Source organism: Oncorhynchus tshawytscha, linkage group LG15, assembly GCF_018296145.1.
Source record: "Oncorhynchus tshawytscha isolate Ot180627B linkage group LG15, Otsh_v2.0, whole genome shotgun sequence".
Taxonomy (NCBI): Eukaryota; Metazoa; Chordata; class Actinopteri; order Salmoniformes; family Salmonidae; genus Oncorhynchus; species Oncorhynchus tshawytscha.
This window is the reverse complement of record NC_056443.1, coordinates 14,580,361-14,595,795: the sequence shown is the minus strand read 5'-3', so window position 1 is coordinate 14,595,795 and position 15,435 is coordinate 14,580,361. Positions and strand designations below refer to the sequence as shown.

At 41.7% G+C, this 15,435-nt stretch overlaps 1 protein-coding gene across 3 annotated transcripts in view; it reads right to left on the bottom strand.

Annotated features, from left to right (window-relative positions):
* LOC112214483 (sodium/potassium/calcium exchanger 2) overlaps window positions 1–14,139 on the bottom strand; it is a 198,990-nt gene extending 184,851 nt beyond the window's left edge. For 2 of the 3 annotated variants that reach the window (XM_024373253.2, XM_024373255.2), the window contains exon 1: window positions 13,772–14,138. The gene's annotated coding sequence lies outside the window, so the exon portion shown is untranslated. Of the gene's footprint in view, window positions 1–13,771 lie in introns of all 3 variants that reach the window. The other variant, XM_024373254.2, reaches the window with a different exon arrangement.
* Window positions 14,140–15,435: the final 1,296 nt, after the last annotated feature.

Sequence of the window (15,435 nt, the reverse complement as noted above, 5' to 3'; positions counted from 1 at the left end):
ATATATTTTGAAGCATGCATCGATGCAAGCTTCAACAGAAAGTATGCAAAGAAATATGACGCAATCACATACAAATTATGCAAATGGGGCCATTATTTGAGCTGAAGCGAGAGCAAATACACTGAAATGTTGCCTATTCACATCTCATATGTTGCCTGACTGCAAAATTTTATCTTGTTATGTTAATAAATACAATTGAAGCTGGAAAATTACGTACACTTAGGTTGGAGTCATTAAATCTTGTTTTCCAACCACTCCACAAATTTCTTGTTAACAAACTATAGTTTTGGCAAGTCGGTTAGGACATCTACTTTATACATGACACAAGTAATCTTTCCAACAATTGTTTACAGACAGATTATTTCACTTATAATTCACTGTATCACAATTCCAGTGGGTCAGAAGTTTACATACACTAAGTTGACTGTGCCTTTAAACAGCTTGGAAAATTCCAGAAAATGATCTCATGGCTTTAAAAGCTTCTGATAGGCTTATTGACATAATTTGAGTCAATTGGAGGTGGTCCTGTGCATGTATTTCAAGGCCTACCTTCAAACTCATTGCCTCTTTGCTTGACATCATGCCAAGACCTCAGAAAAAATAATTGTAGACCACCACAAGTCTGGTTCATCCTTGGGAGCAATTTCCAAATGCCTTAAGGTACCACGTTCATCTGTACAAACAATAGTACGCAAGTATAAACGCCATGGGAACACGCAGCAGTCATACCACTCAGGAAGGAGACGCGTTCTGTCTCCTAGAGAAGTGCAAATCAATCCCAGAACAACAGCAAAGGACCTTGTGAAGATGCTGGAGGAAACGGGTACAAAAGTATCTATATCCACAGTAAAACGAGTCCTATAGAGACCTAATCTGAAAGGCCGCTCAGAAAGGAAGAAGCCACTGCTCCAAAACCGCAATAAAAAAAGCCAGAATACGGTTTGCAACTACACATGGGGACAAAGATGGTACTTTTGGAGAAATGTCCTCTGGTCTGATGAAACAAAATATAGAACTGTTTGGCCATAATGACCATCGTTATGTTTGGAGGAAAAAGGGGAGGCTTGCAAGCCGAAGAACACCATCCCAACCGTGAAGCACGGGGTGGCAGCATCATGTTGTGGGGGTGCTTTACTGTAGGAGGGACTGGTGCAATTCACAAAATAGATGGCGTAATGAGGGAAGAAAATGATATGGATATATTGAAGCAACATCTCAAGATATCAGTCAGGAAGTTAAAGCTTGGTCGCAAATGGGTCTTCCAAATGGACAAGCATACTTCCAAAGTTGTGGCAAAATGGCTTAAGGACAACAAAGTCAAGGTATTGAAGTGGCCATCACAAAGCCCTGACCTCAAGCCTATAGAACATTTGTGGGCAGAACTGAAAAAGTGTGTGCGAGCAAGGAGGCCTACAAACCTGACTCAGTTACACCAGCTCTGTCTGGAGGAATGGGCCAAAATTCACCCAACTTATTGTGGGAAGCTTGTGGAAGGCTACCCGAAAAGTTTGACCCAAGTTATACAATTTAAAGGCAATGCTATCAAATACTAATTAAGTTTAGGTAAACTTCTGACCCAATGGGAATGTGATGAAAGAAATAAAAGTTTAAATAAATCATTCCCCTTATTCTGACATTTCACATTCTTAAAATAAAGTGGTGATCCTAACTGACCTAAGACATGGAATTGTTACTAGGATTAAATGTCAGGAATTGTGAAAAACTGAGTTTAAATGTATTTGGCTAAGGTGTATGTAAACTCCGACTTCAACTGTACATGCTGTGTTAATTTTGGCATGGTAACCTGCCTACAATACCCACTGTACAATACCCATTTTGCTGGCTTGAAGAAGAACAGTTCAGTGAATGGGTAAGTCAATCGGGCTAACTGGCTAGACATGAAGAACACTTAGCTAGCCACCCACAAAGAATTGACATCTACCTTGCATAACATTAGCTTTAGATAATTTTTGCCTGTTAACAAGCAAGTTTACGATTCACATAGGAACTCAGCAAAAAAAGAAACGTCCCTTTTTCAGGACCCTGTTGTAAAAATCCAAATAACTTGACAGACCAACACTGTTTCCCATGCTTGTTCAATGAACCATAAAGAATGAATGAATATGCACCTGTGGAACGGTCGTTAAGACACACGTTAAGCTTACAGACGGTAGGCAAAAAAACAATGGCGCCTATGGGCACAAACCCACCGTCGCTGGACGAGACAGGACTGGCGAAGTTGTCTCACCAGGGGTGATGGTCGGATTCGCGTTTATCGTCAAAGGACTGAGCGTTACACTGAGGCCTGTACTCTGGAGCGTTATCGATTTGGAGGTGGAGGGTCTGTCATGGTCTGGGGCGGTGTGTCACAGCATCATCGGACTGAGCTTGTTGTCATTGCAGGCAATCTCAATGCTGTGTATTACAGGGGAGACATCCTCCTCCCTCATGTGGTACCCTTCCTGCAGGCTCATCCTGAAATGAACCTCCAGCATGACAATGCCACCAGCAATACTGCTCGTGCTGTGCATGATTTCCCGCAAGACAGGAATGTCAGTGTTCTGCCATGGCCAGCGAAGAGCCCGGATTTCAATCCCATTGAGCACGTCTGGGACCTGTTGGATCGGAGGGTGAGTGCTAGTTCCATTCCCCCCAGAAATGTCCGGGAACTTGCAGGTGCCCTGGTGGAAGAGTGGGGTAACATCTCACAGCAAGAACTGGCAAATCTGGTGCAGTCCATGAGGGGGAGCTGCACTGCAAATACTTAATGCAGCTGGTAACCACACCAGATACTGACTGTTACTTTTGATTTTGACCCCCCCCTTTGTTCAGGGACACATTATTTATATTTCTGTTAGTCCCATGTCTGTCTGTGGAACTTGTTCAGTTTATGTCTCAGTTGTTGAATCTTGTTATGTTCATACAAATATTTACATGTTAAGTTTGCTGAAAATAAACGTAGTAGACAGTGAGAGGACGTTTCTTTTTTGGCTGAGATTATCTAGCTGATAATAATGTATAATGTTTGCTTTCTTGTTTCGTCTCTATTGAGGCATTGTCCTGGCTGGAAGAAGGGTCAGTGAATGGGGAGATGCAGCGTGAGGTAATATAGTAGGGGTAGTGCGAGTGCTTGTCAAATTAAATGTTTTATGCGTTCTCCACACTCTCGTCCTCACAAGAACGTACTCAAGAGAACATCCTCGAAGAATGCACTTGGAGCATGAGAGTGTGGCGCACGGTAGTATGCATATTCAGGAACACACACAGTTAACCCTGTGTTGTCCGCTGAGCAGTATCTGCTACCACACATCGACAACCTTTTCGCAGGCTTAGGGTCAAAGTTGAGCAAAATTGACTTCTGGAAAGCCTACTCGCAGATGATTGTGTATGAAAAGTAAAAAGAGCTGCTGACCGTCGTGACACACAAATGGATCTTCAGGTACCGTCGTCAAGCGTTTGGTAGTGCATCCTCGCTGTTCGAGAGGGCAATGAGTCAGATCTTGAGTGGATTGCCAGGAGTGCAATGCTACCTGGATGACATCCTCGTCACTGGAAAAAATGAAGAGGACCATCTTCAGAACTTGGATGCAACCTTACAGAGATTGAAGGACTACGGACTGCGAGTTCTTAAGGTCAAATGTGCATAATTCCAATCATCAGTTGAATATAGGGGTGTGAACATTTAAACGTTTAAACGACATTGGGAACGTTAACGTGAAGACAAATCTATAACTTCACCCAACAAAATTAAAATCACAGTGCAGTTATCACAAAACATATTATATTCTGTGTTATAGCCTAACTATATATACTATGGGCTTTTGAGACCTGGGAAAGTTGTATAATTTAAATAATACCAGAGAGGTGAACTTCAGGAACAGGCGAACTTTAGGCTACTTTGGTGAATTTGTGAGGCATGCAAGATGAGACATTGCAAGGTTCAGATTACCAAAACATATGCGCACCATGGATATTTCTGCCTACAACATCCTCTCTCTCCCTCGCGCTGGCTCACCTGTGGCGCATTCATTACACCAATTCCATTGCAAAAAGTTTAGGAACAGAAGCAAACATAACAAAACTGGGAGGGATCTACCTGAATTTGTCTTATAGAAACTCTTGTTTTAGTTGCAAACTGTTTGGACTAATGATTGCAACTCTGCTCTCTTTCTTTGGAGTGTGTGTTCATTATTCGGTCTGTTGCGTGTAGAATTTTGTAGCCTATTCATTGATGATAGGCCCTGCTTTACTGAAGTTGTGAGACAAGCCAAGAAATTGTAAGATACAGCATTCCATAGCAATAGATAGGCCGAGTGCACGGTTCTGGCTGTCTGCCTGGTAGCCAACCTACCTATACTGTGCCCCTCCCCTCTCTCTTTGTCACTCGCTAGCTCGCTATGAAAAATGCAAGTGTTTGTGTTCTTGGAAGTACGGAAACTAATCAGTCTCCTCCATTCCAAAAACACTTAATCTTAAGAGTCGATAACAAGCGGAATTGAATCTTGACACTCAGAAATGTGAGTCGACACCGGGAGTTGATATGCAAGAAATCGAGGAATAAAATGATTTTCGGCATTGTCGCTAACAGTTGGAGAAATGTCAGAGAAAGGCAAGCGACAGCAGCAAAGTCCTGTATGGCAATAGGTTGATAAGTTAAATGATAAGGAAATTAAAACTTTGAGAGGTGGAATTGAGGTACAATAATGGTAGTACATGTGCAATGATTAACCATCTGAAAGGGACCCAAACCGTGCGTGAAACCCAAATAATTGCTGGCAGCATCGCAGCTCTATTGTGACTTCACGTAGAATTGTATGAATTTGTATTATCTTTTTAACGGAAAACCGATTTTAAAAAATTGGTGTTTAAACGTTAAGAAAATTTGTCCATTTGTCACATCCCTAGTTGAATACCTTGGACAAGTTGTCGATGCTACGGGCCTTCATAAGGCTCTGTCTAAGGTCAAGGCCATCTTGGACACCCCTGCTCCTCAGAAAGTCAGTCAACTGTGTTCTTTCCTGGGGTTACTGAATTACTATGTACACTTTATATGTAGTATGCATCAGTTGCTTTGTTAGGACAAAACATGGAAATGGACAGAACAATGTTTGGAAGTATTTGTGAAAACCAAGCAAACATTCCTGAAATGAGGCACTTAAAACACTTTGATCGGTCATTGCCAATACAATTAGCTTGTGATCCTAGTCCCTATGGTGTGGGAGCAGTCATTACTATGGATGGGTCCCGAAACCCGGTATTAAACAGGCCCCGGGGCTAAATTATGAAAGACCGTAGTATCGATAAGCTCCGACGTTATCGGTTCTGCTTTCGGTACTGGAGAAATTAAGAAAATACATTTCCTATTTATTATTGCTAGATAAACATTATCTTGCACATTTTGTCTCACTAACTGTTTCTAATTTGCAATAGGATGAAAACAGGATGAAAATAGGATGAAAACAAATACTACAAATATGAAATACATTGCCAATGCAAAATAATAAAATAACAGCTTCTCTACCAAGTGACTGACTGGGTTTATATTTGATATTTTGCAACAGTTGTCACTGTTTTTCCAAGTACGATGGTGCATTTTCGCTATTCCCAATCCAGAAGAGAGATCTCTCTCGCGTGGAGCCTGTGTCTCTCACACGCTACAGCACACACACACACACACACACACACACACACACACACACACACACACACACACACAAAAGAGCCTGCTCTTAATTAGTGACGATGGTAGAGAGAGAGAACTAAACGTTCAAAAGTGTGTAACACTTCAGAGTCGATGCGGACAATGCTCGTTGCCACAAGTGCAACAAGACATTTGCTTGTAAGGGCGGAAACACGAGCAATCTGTCCAAACATCTATCAAAGGTGCATCATGTACAGGCAGAGAAATGCACAATTTTTGACTGCCTAGCTCGTAGTTCATCACTCGTTGCCCAATCTACGTTTGGTATGTATGCTAGCAGCCTAGAGCCCACACACAGAGTTAACTAAATTATGCGAACATGGGTTCATGATCAAAAGTAACCATTAGCCAGCTAATTGTTTAGCTATGGGTGCGTTCATAAATTCAATCACCGATTTAAAGACTTTGTCACTTTTTTGTTAATGTTGCAGCCGCAATGAAGCAACCCACTCCTCCCTTTAATTGCGCTGGTCCAAGCCAAAGACAAGCCCAAAGCCCCTTCACACTGGCAGCTAGTGGGAGGATGACTGAGGAGAGGGTGAATGAGTGCCACCTAGCCGTAACCAAGTTCATAGTTGAAAGGCCTACACCCATTTGCAACAGTAGAGTCCAAGGGCTTTAGGTAACAGTCTGTCAGTATATATTGAGTTGTATTAATTTTTAGGATATAGTAGTATAAAAGGTTTATATGTTAGTCCCATCACTCCACAATACACAACAACACAATAACGATTGTTTTCATGTGTTGAATTATATATTTTTTACTGTAGGGAGATAAGCAAGGCACTCAACCCCAAATATACCCCTCCCTCCAGGAATTACCTCAGTGACACAATAATTCCTACCTGGTATGGTGTAGAAAAGGCCAATGTGATCACTGAGCTGAAGGATGTGCCAAAGCTGGCCATCACATCAGACGGGTGGACCAGCCTCTGTCAGGACCACTATCTCACTGTTACAGTGCACTACACAAGCCAGGGAAGTGTAAAACAGAAGGTGCCCCATACCAGGGCAGTGTACAAATCACAAACTGGCGAAGTAGTGCCAGAGCAAGATTGTAGCTGTGACTGTTGATAATGCTGGCAATATGGATGTTGCCATCAAAATAGGATGCTTTGCACACACATTGAATCTGGCAGTGAAGAAAATCGACAATATTACTTCAATTGATAAATGGGCAGCCCGAATCAGAGCAGTGGCCGTGTGATTCAAGAGATCCTCGATATTCTAAACAGTCTTGAAAGAAAAGCAGCAGCTCCTTGGTAAGAAGCCAGTTCAATCTATTAAAGTATTATTTTGAAATTCCCAAATGTAACAATTTAATTCAATATTCAAGTGTGCTGTAATTAAATGCATGTTGTTTTTTGTTGTCGTTTCAGGCCTTCCGCAACACTTACTCATCCTTGATGTCAAAGACCAGATGGAACTCACTCTATCTAATGATAGAGAGATTCATGGATCAGTATCCAGCGATCCAAGCAGCAGCCTTGGACCCGCGATTGTGAAAAGCAATGACCAAGGACAACCTTCCATAAGGCTGAGGAGTTTGACAATCCTCTATACATCCACACTGTGTGTGCCATGTGAAAAGAATGCCACCTGTCGACAGATCATACCCATCCTCCAAAAACTGGAAGAGCACTTCACTGAGAAACATGGAGACACAACGTTTGTGGCAACCATCAAAGTGAAGGTGTGGGAGAATGTCTCCGAGTGCTATCAGGATGAGGACATTCAAGCCTTCCCGCATGAGGCCACAGCAATGGACCCCAGAATTATAGGGAGGCCGGTGAGTGACGCCACCTGGGACAGGCTGAGGAAGGCAACTGTTGAGGTCAATGTGACAGGAGCAACACCAGGGCTGTCAGAGGAGCAGGAGCAGACAAGCACAGAGCACCAGCAACAGGAGGAGTCTGAAGGAAAGGAAATGGAGGAGACAGTCCAGTCCCTCTGTTGTACAAAACAAGGAGTGCCTTGGAGGAGCTGTTCTCAGAGGAGTACAGGAAGTTGAGGTTGACGATCCAACAGGACACCTTGCCCCTCAGCGAGCGTGTTGACCTAGAGGTCGAGCTCTACAAAGGCCTGCCTCCCATCCCCATGGCTGAAGATCCTGTGACGGTGGTAGAAGAGAGCTACTCAGTCCCTCCTCACAAACATTGTAACAAGCTACCTCTGTGCTCGAGCCTCCTCCACCCATAGCGAGAGGGTATTTTCGACTGCAGGGAACAGACGTCCCAACTTCTGCCAGAGAAGGCAAATATGTTGATCTTTCTCCAGAAGAACTGCTAAGGACTGTTAAGTCCTTTTGCAAACTACCTCCATACCCCACCCGTTTTGCTCTACATGTATACCACTGTACTTTATTTTGCAGGAAAATATTGTTTATTTAATTTGTTTTACATTTCCATCATCACAACATTAGGGTCTATAATAGTGATTTGTTCAAAACATTGCTGTTTCTTTTTCTGTAAATCATTTTTATTTCATTTATTTTACATTTCAGAAAATAAAGCAATGTTAATTCTGTTCTTAATTTGTTTCTGGGTTGTTGTTTTTTTTAATTGCAAAAAGAACCGAAAAGAATACCATTAAAGTACCGAATAGATAAGCAGTATCGGTAACAGTAGTAATGCCATTAAAATCTTAACGATACCCATCCCTAGTCATTACCATATCATGCCTTCAGATGAAGAGAAACCGATCGCTTTCGCATCGAGGATATTGAACAAATAACAATGCACAAATAGAACGGGAAGCCTTAGGCATCGTTTTTGGAGTGCGTAAGGTTTCACCAGTGTCTGTACAGGAGGAAGTTCACCCTTCTTACAGATCATCGTCCCCTGACGTGCATCTTTGGACCGCATACAGGGATTACATCACTTACTGTAAGCAGAATGCAAAGATGGGTTTTGTTGTTGTCAGCACACACCTACGATATCAAGAACTGCAAGTCAGAACTATATTGCAACAGTCACGCCAAGTAGACATTTTCTACTTCAGAGAAGTGGAAAATGCACCAGTCACTTCAACACAAGTGTGCAGAAACACCAGAAACGACTTATCATCAAAGGCAGAGCTGCAAGGGATGCCACGGAACTGAAACTTTACCTTTCCAGGAGAACTGAGCTGTCAGTACAGTCTGGTTGTCTTCTGTGGGGGAGGAGAGTTATCATTCCGCCTTCGGTGAGGAAACCACTTTTGCAACAGCTACACTCAAAGTCATTATGGAATGGTTCACATGATGGAAATCACACAAAGCTACTTCTGGTGGCCAGGGGTGGACTTGGTGATTTGGAGGCTCAGGCAGAAGCCAGTCTTTCTGGCCAGACAGCATCAGATACATGAGCTACACATACATGTCCTCTGATTCTGTCTTGACGACGATCAGCAGCACCTGTCTTTTTACTAAAGAAATGCATTAATTTACTGAATTTTAACAGACAAATTACATCTTAAAAGAACCTCATTGCTGCTTCTGGAATAGTTCATTATTATGAACCAGTCCATGGGTGATTAATGACATTATCAAGGTTGGGGAGTAACAGATTACATGTAAAGGGCCTCATTGAGGATTACATGTGTAGCCTAGTGGTTAGAGCATTGGACTAGTAACCGAAAGGTTGCAAGTTCAAATCCCCGAACTGACAAGGTACAAATTCTGTCATTCTGCCCTTGAACAGGCAGTTAACCCACTGTTCCTAGGCCATCATTGAAAATAAGAATTTGTTCTTAACTGACTTGCCTAGTAAAATAAAGGTTAAAAAATATATATTACATTTTTTTGGGTTGTGTTACAGCCTGAATTCAAAATGGATTAAAAATGTGTTTTTTCTCAATCATCTATACACAATACCCTAGAATGACAAATTGAAAACATGTTATTAGAAATTTCAACACATTTCTTGAACATTACAGAAATATCTAATTTACAAAAGTTTTCACACTCCTGAGTCAATAGTTTATAGAAGCACCTTTCGCAGCGATTACAGCTGTGAGTCTTTCTGGGTAAGTCTCTAAGCTTTCCACAGCTGAATTTTGCAACATTTTCCCATGATTCTTTTAAAAATTCTTCAAGCTCTGTCAAATTGGTTGTTGATCATTGCTAGACAACCATTTCCAGGTCTTGCCATAGATTTTCAGATAGATTAAAAACAAAACTGTAACTCGGACCCTCAGGAACATTCACGGTCTTCACGGTAAGCAACTCCAGTGTGTTTTTGGTTATTGTCCTGCTGAAAGGTGAATTCCTCTCCCAGTGTCTGGTGGAAAGCAGGCTAAACCAGGTTTTTCTCTAGGATTTTGCCTGTGCTTAGCACCATTCAATAATTTTTTCTCCTGGAAAAACTGTCCAGTCCTCAACGATTACAAACATACCCATAACATGATATAGCCACCACTGAGCTTTTTTTTATTTTTATTTTTATTTTTTTTACCCATCTACAGTACCAATAGGTGCCTTTCTTTGCTAGGCATTGGAAAACCTTCCTGGTCTTTGTGGTTGAATCTGTGTTTGAAATTCACTGCTTGACTGAGGGACCTTACAGATAATTGTATGTGTGGGGTACAGAGATGAGGTAGTTATTTTAAAATCATGTTAAACACTATTATTGCACACAGAGTGAGAGTCCATGAAACATATTATGTGACTTGTTACGCAAATTTGTACTCCTGAACTTATTTAGGCTTTGCCACAACAAAGTGGTTGAATACTTATTGACTCAAGGCATTACAGCTTTTCATTTTTAATTAATTTGTAAACATTTCAAAAAGCATAATTCCACTTTGATATTATGGGGTATTGTGTGTAGGCCCGTGACAAAACAACTCAATTTAATAGATTTTTTTTCAAGCTGTAACAGAACAAAATGTGGAAAAAGTCAAGGGGTGTGAAATACTTTCGGAAGGTCTTCCAATTGTGCAACTGCTGTTAGCATCCAAAGATTATCCAACTGGAATAAATGCTTGGAGGTAAGGACGACAGCAGTGGTGTAGCCTACAGGCGATATGGGTATCACTTATTATTGATAACTAGGCCACATTGACGTGAATCATACTCCTGCTCTCTCATTTAACTATTTGCACCTTACAGATTGTGGATGTTGTGGATGGATGTTAATTTGTTAACCCAATAATGGTTGAATTGAAGAAGTTTAAACTGCTTGTCAATCATTGTTTTTGCTACCAGGGTTGTATTCATGACGGGAAAACTTTTACTGTTTACGAACCAAACGGAAGCTAACAGAGCAAAAGGAGAGTTTCTATTGGACAAATTCAGGTAGGCCCCTTCCCGTTTCGTTCGGTTTAAGAAATGTTTTGCAACAGAATCAGAACAATGATTATGCCCCCCAGTGGACAGCCAGTGAATAATTAGCTCTAGCAGCAGCCGCATAGTGCGTATCCCAGCCTATGGAATAAGAGTTTGAGTTCCTCCCTTCTGAGTTCCTCCCTTCTCCCTTCTCCCTTCTCCCTCATAGTATTGCGCTCCATACTGTATGATTTTATTGCTTAATCTAATTTGTGCTTATTAAAAAAAATCCATAGACCTAACGGACAGATGCTCAAACTCCAACTCGCACTTTGATAGACTTAAACAGCTGCAGATTATTGAGATATCAAAGTGTCACAAACAAAAATGTAAACAACAGGCCTATAGCAAATGCAGCATTTGGAATACATTTTTCACATGCAATTAGCACTTTTCGGTAGTGCTCAAAGCATGCCATTCCAAGAACAGTATTTTTTCCCCCACTCGAAGCAATGAACCTAATCAGTCCTCCGAGACAACAAAATCATAAACAACAGAGTCAGCTAATTAGTCCTTAGTTTTGGGGTTATGCTCAGATAAAACAGGTTGGCTAATCTATATTTCCAAGTCCTATTCTTGAAGATCAAGGGTATTAAATTAATTGGAATTGGATCTGAGCAATTTCGGTTAGATGGGCCATCTGTTTAGGGTTAGCAGTATGGTTAAGGTTCGGGTTAAGGTTAGGTTTAAAAGCAGATTTTATGACTTTGTGGCTGTGCCAGCTACTAACCTGCACCTCTTAAGGGGAAAGTAATCATATTACGTTACTGAGTTTGGGTAATCTAAAAGTTATGTTGGTAATTACAATTTTGGACAGGTAACTAGTAACTCTAACGGATTACATTTAGGAAGTAACCAACCCAAGCCTGACTATTAAAACTTGGATTATTCTAATATTGATATGAAATATATGTATATGCATGGAAATAAATGATTGATCTATTATGAATTTGGCTGAATGGATTCATAAACTTTTTGGGGGGCCTTTTAATGTCAACAATGCGGCCTCATTAACCTGGGCACAGTGGCCAGGCAAAACCCCCCTCGAGTGGAGCAGTGGGGGCCTCATAAAAAAAAGATGACCACTATTATTATTTTTTTAAACTATGCCTAGCTCACGAGGCCTCTTGATGATGTGAGGCCTAAAGCAATTGCCCCTCCTGCCTAATGGTAAGTATGGATGGAAGCATTGAGGAGAAAGCAAAAACATGTTCCTCATGTCAGAAGGGTCACAACATACCTCAACTTGCACCTTTTTATGCGTGGGGTTGGCTGGGGGAGGCATGGCAACGCATACACCGACTTCACAGTTCCATTCGAAGACAGAATGTTTCTCATGGTCATGCAACCTCATGGCAAAAGGTTGCCATCATGAGGTCTACTACTGCTGAGAACAACATCAAGAAGCTTGGGGAAGTGTTTAGTCGGTTCGGATCACCACTCATTAGCAACAACAGAATGCAGCTAGTGTCCCAAGAAATGGCCATGTTCCTACATGTGAATGGCATACAAAACAACAGGTCCGCGACGTATCATTCATCTACCAAAGGGCTGGCACAAAGGTTCGTACAGACGATGAAACATGCCTTGAAAGCATCTCATGGTCAAAGGAGACTGCACCAATGCTTGAACAGCTTCCTGCTATCCTACAGGAACACACCTCACGCAACCACCAAGGCTTCCCCTGTATCGCGACTCATGAAGCGAGAGCTACGCACAAGCTTCGACCTACTCAAACCTCAGAACGAAAAGGAGACTGTAGAGTCAAGTCAAACGTTGTGAACTGAGAGCAAAGGACAGAGCTGGAGAAACTGTCTTAGCTAGGAACTGCCACAAAGAACCAAAGTGGGTTCCTGCTTTGGTCATTGCTCAGACTGGTCCTGTGTCCTACACTGTCCAGACTGCAGAGGACATCATCTGTCAAAGGCACACATATCAGTTACTGTTGAGTAACGCAACATCGGCAGAACCACCAGTCATGAGTAGTCCAGAACTGTTATTAAGTGACACCCTGACTCAGCAGTCCTCACCTAGGAGATCACAGTCACATTCTCAGGACACTTACTGAGCCACACCCACAAAAGTACACAACAAGACTGCGACACAGGCTACTCACATGCCTACACCTGTGTCAACGCCACAGTCCAAGGAGGTTGTTGAGAGTCAGGTTGACCGCATTACCATATGAGAAAGAGGCTGGCACCTAGATGCTTTAGACTTGTTTGTTTTGTACTAGGGTTGTACCATTAGTACCTCCATATTTGTGCTGCAGAGCATCATGGATAATATGCGCGTTGAGACGATCATTTTCTAGATAAATTATTGTCCGAATGTTACATATTTTGTTGCGTCGATTTGTTTTCGTGACGCAAACGTGGTTAACCAACAGACTACTTGCGGTAGAATCTTTATTTTTACAAATAAATAACAAACATTGCTGGAAATGTACGTTTAATCAGTCAGTAACGTTAGGCTATTTGCGTTTAAATGAAATAGCCTAAACGCAAACATACTGGCCTTGTCTTGCGTACGCCTATAGCCTGCATCGTGCAATGAAATACAGCATTTTATCTCTTCATTTCTACTAGGACCAGCAAACAGCTGTTGTAACGTGCGCCTCTGTCCTTCAATAAAATCGCCCTGCCGGTTAACAATAGCGCTCCGAAGCTGCGTAATTATTAGGCTGTTCGTTAACATCATCTGTGTAAAATGTATGCGTAAACGCTTAACATTGACAAATGTGTGATTCATTATGAATGTCTTACCTTATAAAGAGGTACATAGAACGGCACGTTATCGCACCAGGTCGAAATTCAGTATCCTCTCTCGTGTCCTTATGCTCTCATTGAGCAAATGTGATGTTACTATCCTATCCGACGATTGATGCGGAGCTCTGACAAACTGGTTGCAAGCTGCGCTCACCTCAGCATCATCCCTCCCATATCACAGAGAAATCCGAAAGTACCTTGCTAATGTAAGAGAAGAGACTGTAACTGTAGGGTCGGTCTAACCACGTGAATACGGAGGCTATAGCCTACAATATCAGACGGACAAACCATTTCCCTGGTTGTCTGGTAGACTACGTACAGTGTAAACCGTCAAATGATACCATATACCACGGAAATACTAGACTTGGATGGAGTCGCCGTGGTTACAGCAATGGCACCATTTCAACTACACAGATAGGGCTGACATAGATGGATGGATTTGTTTGAAATAACGTGCAATGATGTTACTTAGTGGTCTGCACGTGATCCTTCATATGAAGGTCACCCTTACGAAAAATAATTGCAGTCAGAGTGCAGTACTACTGCAGTTAGTGCAGTATAACTGCAGTATGCTGCAAATACTGCGTCCAAATTTAACTATTTTTACTGCAGTAATTTTGCAGTGTAACTGCAGTTAGAGTGCAGTAGTTATTCTGCAATTAATGCTTCCAAAATATCCCAATCGACTGCAGTAATGCACTTTTACTGCAGTTTCAAACTGCAATCTTTTTTGTATAGGCAATGAAGGGTAGTCACCAATGGAGCTAAAGCAGAGCCTTATTCACAAAGCAGAGTAAGAGCTACGATCTGTTTTTCCTTTTATTATAATGAATAAGATGGGGGACTTGATCCTAAATCAACACTTTGTGGATATGGGCACAGATGGTTTTGAATTTGTGAGTCATCAATGAGTTGAAGTGTTTTGAAATTACATCAATTGATGTGGTATAGCCTACCACATTGGGTAATCTGGATATTATTAATCTGAAACTAGGTTGAAACATCAGGGCATTTTGGGACATGAGATCCATAAAGGAATGCACTGCAGTCATGACTTCAAGGTCAAACAGTGTGTGGGATTTGGTGTTGTAGGATTTGTCTGTTGCTCAGCCCTCAGTAGATGTTACATCCATCTCTACAAACCTGCTTCTCATGTTTACTTTCAGTTCCTCTTACATCAACCCCCCCAGGAGGATTTAGCATTAGCAGACATTCCAAACAAGCCGTGTTAGATAAAGACAGCAATCTCTGCACAGCATGACAAGGTATGTGTGACTCTAATGTCCTCGTGGTAGATAATATATCACGATTCACTGACCTAATTGATTACCCTCCCTTCCCACCTGCAATTAACCCAAAATGGGCACAGAGACAGACAGTAACTTGTCTGCATTCCTGTTATCAATATCCACTTACCATTGAAAGACAGATGCGTTCATGGACAATTCACACCGATTGACCCACCCACGGTGTAAGAAGCTCAGACCTACAAATTGAGATGGACGGCTTGCTTTCTCCCCTCAAAGCCTTAAACTCTTGTCTACTATTCCAAACAACATATGCACTTCCATAGTGGCTTGTTATTTTATTTTTATTCATGCATAGCCTACTAAATACACAACTCTTTTCACATTAACAAAAAAAAAACGCCTTTCATAAAA